Source organism: Malaya genurostris, chromosome 2, assembly GCF_030247185.1.
Source record: "Malaya genurostris strain Urasoe2022 chromosome 2, Malgen_1.1, whole genome shotgun sequence".
In the NCBI taxonomy this organism is placed as follows: Eukaryota; Metazoa; Arthropoda; class Insecta; order Diptera; family Culicidae; genus Malaya; species Malaya genurostris.
The window spans coordinates 220,589,866-220,597,196 of record NC_080571.1 but is presented as its reverse complement, the minus strand read 5'-3'; positions in this window follow the sequence as shown (position 1 = coordinate 220,597,196).

The following is a 7,331-nucleotide window of genomic DNA, read 5'->3' as shown; positions in this document are numbered from 1 at the left end:
CAACCCAGGAGCGTTATTGTTACAAGACTAGAGTGCTATAGAAAATTCCATCATTGAAAATGGGTTATTAATAAAACCATTATTTGGAGGAGATTCCCTTATAATGCTCTGCGTAGGAACAGAATCAAATATCCATCGGTTCGAGTATTCATCACTCTCATTGCCCACGTTACGATTCCTCATTCGTCTGGCCGTATTCCAAAGAGTGCTCATTGAGGTTTCTCTTGACAAACCTTCGACAAAATGTCTCCAATAGCTACATTTTTTGGCTCGAAGTATGCTCTTGTACTTGGTTTCTAAAACCATAAGTTTTTCAAAATTCTGAGGAGTTCCTCCTCCCCGTTTTAGAAACGTCTTGCAAGCATTTTGTTTTGCGAGTTTAGCCTCTGAGCACTCTTTGTCCCACCAGGGGTTGGGAGGCCTTCTGTTAGTCGTTGGCCCAGGAAAGCGTTTAGTTTGGGATTGTTCTGCTGCCTCCAGAATCGAACAAATGAGGAAGTCATATTCTTCAAGTGGAGGGAGCTCTTCCATTGAATTCAAAATACTAGAGATACTACTTTGGTATTTAATCCAGTCGATATTTTTTGTCAAATCATATGGAATACTAGCTGAAGTAGCAATGCAAAAAGCCGAATGCTGAGAAAATCCATTCAACAATTTCCGAAAACTTCATTAATCCTGTTGGTGGCTGTGAAATAGAGCCCACAGGATTATTACCTTTTTCTGTGCTAGATCCTGGATTGGTTTGTGAATTTGACAAACCAGGAGGCACAGTCTTTGGTTTTGACTTTTTTTGTTTAACACGGGGATCTTTTTTTGAAGATGAAATTTTAGGTGTCTTTTTTGGTAATTTGGAAGAAGACTTCTTTCTCTTAACTGACCCTTGGGTAGTGATAAACGAATTACCTTCACTATTTTCGTCAGAGTCAGAGTCCTCTGGTTCCTCTAGATTTGAAAACCCGTTTTCGGTTTCCAAAGGGGAGACATCAATGACCGTTTTAAGCATTTCTGCATATGTGCGCTTAGACCGTGCTTTTAAAGAAAGCTTAATTTTGTCTTTGTGTACTTTAAATGCAGTGCATACTGAAATATCCTCATGAGGACTTTCTCCACAATAAATACATTTTTCAATATCCTTGTTGCAATCATTATCTTTATGAGGCCCTTCACACTTAATACATTTTGGTTTATTACTACAGTAAGTAGCTGTGTGGCCGAATTTTTTGCAGTTCGTACAATTCATTACATTTGGAACAAAAAGCCGAACAGGGAGGCGAATTTTATCGACATAGACATGGGACGGCAACGCAGACCCGGCAAATGTCACTCGAAACGAGTCTGATGGGCGATAAACTTTCTTTCCCTCTTCATGAACTACTGAGTACAGTTGTTTGCACTCCAGTATTTTCACACCCTCAAGCATAGAGTTCTTGAAACGACCAACACCATGCTTGAGTAAATCATCTACCGAAAGACTCGCTTCGGTAACAACACCGTCAATTTCGACATCTTTGGAGGGTATGTAAACTTTATACTCTTTATTGAAATGTTCCGAAGAGACAATATCATTCGCGTGTTTCAAATTATTTACCACAACACGAATTTTATCGTTATTTACTTTTATGATCTCTTTGATTGAAGAGTATCGTGATGTCAAACCTTTATTAATTTGTAAAATGTTTAATGGCTTTGATATACGTCTAAAAAAGACTATCCAAGGCCCAGAAGAGCTCTCCTGATATTTTTTCGTTCGTGGGGGTATCGGATTCATGCTAGGATTTACGTCCATGGATTCATCCATCACATTAAAATTTTTAATCAAACTTTAAATAAAAAATGAAACCAAGACTACACAGTACTCAATCAAAAGGAAAAGAAAAAACTTCTACCTTGAAATTGTTGTCTATCTCCGTTGCACTGCCGTGTAGATTCTCGTTGCTCTAGATGTTCTTGTTGGATGCTGATTGTTGGATGTGATGCTACTGCTACCTGACATCAAGCACCACTCGATTTCCGATTTACTTTTGTCTTCGCCAGCTGTAACCAGCGCAGGTCACCGGTGTATACCTGCGTGTTGTATGGCAGTGGAAAGACCGAGTTGTCTTGTCTCCTTCTTCCTTGTGCTCCGCACCGATATGCTTCTGCACCGAAGTGCCTTCGCACCGGTGTGCCTTTGCACTCTCCTGCTTCTATGTGCCTTTGCACTCTCCTTCTTCGATGTGCCTTTGCACTCTTTGCTCAGCACTTGTGGCTGTGTATTGTGGCCTGGGTAGAGCTTGGGAAACGCCCTTTGTTGTTTCCTTTACCAGCTTGGCCCAGCACTAGGGCTCTCTTATGCAGCACGACTATACGTTTTAACGGCTGCTGCCAACAGGTCTCTACCTGTAGTTCAACCGTTGTCGTATTTAACGCGTGTAAACTAACCAGCGTTGTTAAACTGTACGCTTCTATACACAACCTTCTCGGTTGAACGGCTATTACTGAATGATCGGTTTTATATGTTTATAACTTATAAAACCGATACACTGAAGAAGGATGTACCAACTTAGATTCAAATGAAAGGTCTCATGGTTCTACTCAGAATTCCTGAATTTCATCCGTATCAGACTTTCGGTTCCGGGGTAAAGTGTATTAAAAATTGTGTACCGTCACTTAAAGAGTCGAAACGAAACAAGTAAAAAGTTTTCTAAATTGATAATAGTCATATACTCAAAAAAGGATCTCACTTACTTTTCTCAGAGATGACAGTCCGGTATTCCTAATCTTAGGTTCAAATGAAAGATCTTATGCTCCTACCGAAAATTAAGCATATTTTTCGGATTCGGATTCGTCGTTTAGAGTACGTTGTCAAAATCGTATAAAATCTTCAAAATTTGAATAAAAACTTGTAAGTTTGAAGGTCATGTTAGTTGATTATACCGGTTCTCGGGTTCCGGTGCCCGAAATACCTACAATAGTGGAACTCACTTCGTTTTCTCATGGATGTCATGGAAACTGTTTCATTCTGCAGGTTATACTAATTAATGCACAAACAATATCTTTGGTTTATTTTTAGAATTAAAGAGAAATATGTTTAATAGTATACCACAGTATTATATATGAGAATATGGTCGATAAGTAAAAGTCTAGGTGGATTAAAACAGGTTTTTGACTATTTCATTCAGCGTAAACATATGGTAACAGTGTAAAGCTATGGTAGGATTATTTCGCCTATTCGCCACTAACGGCGCTACTTGTTGTCGTGCACGGTCCCTATAAGTGAATGCTGTGGCACCCGAGTACAGCGAAACATGCTCGGTTCTTCAGATTAATTAGGCTCTTTTCCGTGTAATTTCACATGCAGCGTAGTTTAACTGGCAAAACGATTCTCCCAGGTAGAAGCTAGTTACGGGTTCGAGTCCCGAGTCTACTGTAACCTTTTCGCAGTTTTCATTATATGGTTGTATCCGCGTATTATTTTTTAAATATGTTTTCCTCGTTAGACAGTGATCAAATTAAAAACTATCTCATGGCGGTTTTACGTCTTAACAAGAACAAAACCAAAGCTCCTCTTATTTATCGACGTTGTTTCAACTGTGGCTAAGAATAATTTTCACCTGCAGGTTCGACACTAACTTTCGCCGATTATCCCGATTCCACATCTGTCCACCATCTTCATCGGAACTAACAAAATCTTTTTGATGTCACTAAACTTTTCGCTTCCCCCCTCTCCGTCTCTTCACCATCTCGATGTCAACTAAGTAGATCTCTGTCGTTCTTAGTCATTTCATTCCGATATCCCCTTTTTACTCCGTTTTCCGCAATATTTACTTCGCTACATTTTTTTTCCATTTTCTTCCGTAACAACACCATCATCGCCCACGGAAGGCCGCTCTAGTTTATCAACAGCATGCGGGCCACCCGCCGGGTATTCGTAACCTGGGGGTGTTTCCCGCGGACCCACACGGACCGCAGAATGCGGCCAACATAGATATTCACCAACGCCGTATGGAAGACTGCAATATTCAATTCACCGGCCACTGCCGATGCCGAGGCTGGATCTGCCAAAGTCGACCACTGCGACCCAAATATGACATTACCGAATGATACAACCCTAGTTTAAAGTAGTCGTTAATTGAAATTAGTAAAAGCCCTAGGCATCTTAGAGCTTAAGCAGTGTGCCTTAAACATTATATTATTGAATAAAAAAAAAGTACGTGTGTGTAATGTCAGAGACATAACTGGATGTAGTGAATACGAATATGACACACTTTATTTATGCTTCCGAATTCGAATTGGTAGTTCATCGATTGTTTGAATTGTGCAACTTTCCCCTCTTTCATTACTAGAAATTTAAACGATGCGCCTAGACTAAATTACAGATTAGTTACATTAAACATTCTGAAACGCACTTAAATACTATGAAATAAGCAGTATAGTTCTTTATAATAAAAAAATGGTGACGATTTGAGTTAGTTCAGCACGCAGACTCTGAATTCTAAACCCATATTCAGAAATGGCCCATACAGAAATAAGCTCTAAAACATGAGGACGTTTTTTCGCCATGACTACCAGAATGGGTTTTATAGAGTACAGTAAAGTAAATTTCCGCATAATTCTTTAGGAGTATTATAATGGTTCTAAAAAGAACCGAATAGAAGAAGTCTGGAATTAAGAACTGGATCCTGAGTTCAAGAACTAAATTTAGAACCAATAACAGACTCAGAATCCAGTTTCAATTCTAGAATTGCAATTTCGAAACTCAAATTAGTTCCGGAATACAGTTTCAGCACGCAGGCTCTGAATTCTAAACCTATATTGCGGAACTAAAATCTGAAAATTGAACTTCTCGTTACGACTACCGAAAACCAAATGATGGCAGGTGCTCTCTCCGTCGCTGATGGTTTAACTCCCGCGATGGCAGTCTGCTTGCCTTGAAGGCCAGCAAGCGAATGAAAGTTGCTACCTGAGCGTTTGAGCTTTTAACCGCGCAGAAGGCGCTCTCTCCGTCGCTGCTGGTTGATGGTTTAACTCTCGCGATGGCAATCCGCTCGCCTTGAAGGCCAGCAAGCGAATGAAAGCTGCTACCTGAGCGTTTGAGGTTTTAATCATGCAAAAGGCGCTCTCTCCGTCGCTGCTGGTTGATGGTTTAACTCTCGCGATGGTTGTCTGCTCGCCTTGAAGGCCAGCAAGCGAATGAAAGTTGCTACCTGAGCGTTTGAGGTTTTAACCACGCAGAAGGCGCTCTCTCCGTCGCTGCTGGTTGAAGGTTTAACTCCCACGACGTCTGCTCCCATCGAACGCACGAAAAGAAATGATCGATTTTCACCACGGTTCCCCTTTTATACGCATTCAGTTGAAGATATGTGCCTGACTACCTCAAAATCGTCGTCCTTGCGCGAAAAACCCAAGCGAAAGTAAAGAGTTTTCCGCATTATTTTGAAATTTTGAGAAAACTTAATTTTTGAGTTGTTTGTGGTTATCTCACACTGTTCAAAATATTATCCCAAATTCTTGATCATATTTTTGATGAAATGGTGAAAGAATTATGTTGCTACCATTAATACAAGTCAAGATATTCACGATTAAGTTCTGCCCATTCTTCCATATGGCTAATTTTGAAAAGGCACCCCATAGTAAAGTAAGTCGTATTCACGACAAAAGAATAAAAACAATCATTGAATTTAAAATCGATTTACAAAACTCTCAATTTTTGATATTAATAAAAGTTTGTTCCAAGATAGGTGATTATGTTTCCTACAAACCGTTCATAAATTACAAGAGGGCACTTAAAAAAGAAAAAACGTTTTTCTAACAAAAACTATTTCTTGTCGAAACTGAATTTTTATCCGGTGTCTTTTTATCGAAAACTAAACTTACCTGAAAGTCATTATCATCCAATGAAACTTAGTTTGTGGGAAAATTACACCGAATACCCAATTGTTAGTTACCCGATATTATCAAAAAGTATCAGTGCAGGATAAGAAAAAAAAATTGTTAGAAAAACTTCTTCTGCTTAAAAATGCCCATCTTGGAAGGTTGGCAGAGAACATAATTATATGTGTTGGAACAATTTCATTCAAATGAAGAGTGGTATTTTTGGTGATTTGACTTCAAATTTTTAAAATCGATTTTTTTCAGTTTAGGGTTCAATAAGTATTTTTTTCAGTATATTTATACGATAATTTTAGAAATTTTTTGAATATCACTAGAACAAAAATTTTTTTTTGGCGATGTGTCCTTTTTCGACTACATTATTTAACAAAAATGGTTAAAACTAAAGTCTAGCTCTTTTCAAAAAACGGTCTACATAAATTTTGGATAAATAAAGTATGCAAAGTGGCATTTTGTGACAGAGTGTACAGGTCCAGAAAGTTTTATTCAAGTCTGAGAGAGTGTTGCCAACTGCGGGTACGATTTGGTGCGAAATTCGTCAAACTTAGATTCAAATGAAAGATCTTGTAATCCCAAGCAAAGCTCCTGATATTTTATTTAAATCTGACATCCGGTTCCGAAATTGAAGGATTAGTGAAAAATTTCTATTTTGAACTACGAAGTCACTTTCCTCAGAGATGGCGTGATCAAATTTTACAAACTAAGATTCAAATGAATAGTCTTACAAAACTTCTGAATTTCATCTTGTCCCATACAAGACTTTCGAATTTCATCTCCATCCGACTTCCGGCTCAGGAATTACCAGGTGAAGAGTGATAAAAATCTTATACTGTCGCTCAAAGCGTAACGTAAAAACTACAAGGATCAGCCCCATGGGGTTGTTCGAGCCATTGATGTGGAATAAGGCAACCAAAATTTCTAATGATCGACATTTTCAATCAAACAGTTCAATCAACCGTCAGACTGTTGAATCCGCAACTGCACGAGAGTCTGCTTAGATTGATCTTTATTAGGAACCAACACCGAACACGCGAACCCAGAATTTAGACTCTATTTGTCGTGATGTTCATTTGTTTCATAGCCGACGAAATAACATCAACAGCCCAAATGTATGCAATTATATCTTTGTACATAGATGCTATAAGGATATCGATATTTAAGCTTCTCTTCGCCAAGCTTGGGTTCAAGTTTTGTATGTAGGACTGAAACGTTAGCTATAATTTTGCTTCTATTTATAGATTCGCGTGCTTCCAACAGCTTCGCTTTCGATTCGATTCACCAATCAGAGCGATGCTTTCCCTTTGATATATCGCTTACTCCTTCAAAACCGTCGACTATGGCAGGGAAATCCGGTATGCCGGAGATTTTTTGCAGCCAAAATAGGACACTGCTAGCTATTCATCAACATTTCAATGATATACAATTAAAAATACATGGCTATGTACATTCAAATCAAT